This window comes from Heterocephalus glaber, unplaced genomic scaffold (assembly GCF_053883595.1).
Source record: "Heterocephalus glaber isolate CG9 unplaced genomic scaffold, H.glaber_assembly_v1.0 deba00001613, whole genome shotgun sequence".
NCBI classification, from domain to species: Eukaryota; Metazoa; Chordata; class Mammalia; order Rodentia; family Bathyergidae; genus Heterocephalus; species Heterocephalus glaber.
Window position 1 is genome coordinate 8,537,700 of NW_028258384.1, and position 1,172 is coordinate 8,538,871.

General features: G+C 35.4%; 1 pseudogene; it reads left to right on the forward strand.

Moving 5' to 3' along the window:
• Positions 1–477: 477 nt before the first annotated feature.
• On the forward strand, positions 478–883 carry LOC101704806 (electron transfer flavoprotein regulatory factor 1 pseudogene; annotated as a pseudogene).
• The last annotated feature ends 289 nt before the right edge of the window (positions 884–1,172 follow it).

Consider the following 1,172-nt stretch of genomic DNA (forward strand, 5'->3'; position numbering starts at 1 on the left):
AGGAATAAGACAAGGATGCCCACTATCACCATTCCTGTTAAATATAGTTCTGGAAATATTAGCTACAGCAATTAGACAAGAGAAAGAACGAAAATGAATAAAGATAGGAAATAAAGAAGTTAAATTGTCATTATTTGCAGATGACATGATACTCTATATAGAAGACCCCAAAAACTACACCAAAAGTTTTCTAGACTTAATAACCAAGTTCAGTAGAATAGCTGGATACATGTGAACACTCAAAAATTAATAGTCTTCTTGTACATGAATAACACAGTCACTGAGAGGGAAATTGGGGGAAAAACTCATTTCACAATAGCACTCAGAAAAATGAAATACCTAGGAATCAATCTAATGAAGGAAGTGAAAACTTCTATTTTGAAAACTACAGCACTCTTCCCGGGTCGGCCAGCGGAGAAGTGGAGGTGGTCAGAGGCTTGTCCAGCTGCGGCGTGCGGGGAAGGGCTTGAGTGTTGTTTTCCGGATCCTGGCGTCTGGAGGTGGTGAAATGTGTTATCTACAAAAGTGGATTAATTTCCATGTTAAATGAAAATGGCCAATTCTTTAAGGGGAGAAGTATTGAACCTGTACAAAAATCTGCTGCATCTTGGACGGGACTATCCAAAAGGAGCAGAGTATTTTAAAAGGCATTTGAAGAATGTTTTCCTTAAAAACAAAGATGTGAAGGACCCAGAGAAGATCAAAGAACTTATTGAAAGAGGCGAATTTGTAATGAAAGCGCTAGAAGCCTTATACTTCCTTAGGAAATACAGAGCTATGAAACAACGCTATTATTCAGATGTCAACAAAACTAACTGATCATTATTATTGTAGGTTGGCTGAAAATCAGTGCCAGCTGTTTATATCAAATATTGTGAAATAAACCTAAAAATGGCAACACATATGTAAAAACATCTGAGTTGTCTTACTGAGCTAAAATAACTTTCAATCTTTACTGATATTAAGAGCTTTGGCCACAACTTGGTGCTCAATTTTTATTACTAAAATAGCTATGCTACCAATTGTAAATGAGTACTCACTCAATATAATACACTTAATTCTCCATTTTACTGAGAGAACACCATTTACTAAACAAAATAATTTCTTACACATTTATTGCTCTTAACTTTTGAAGTACTTTTATTTTTGACCCAATTTGGTACACTGACAGA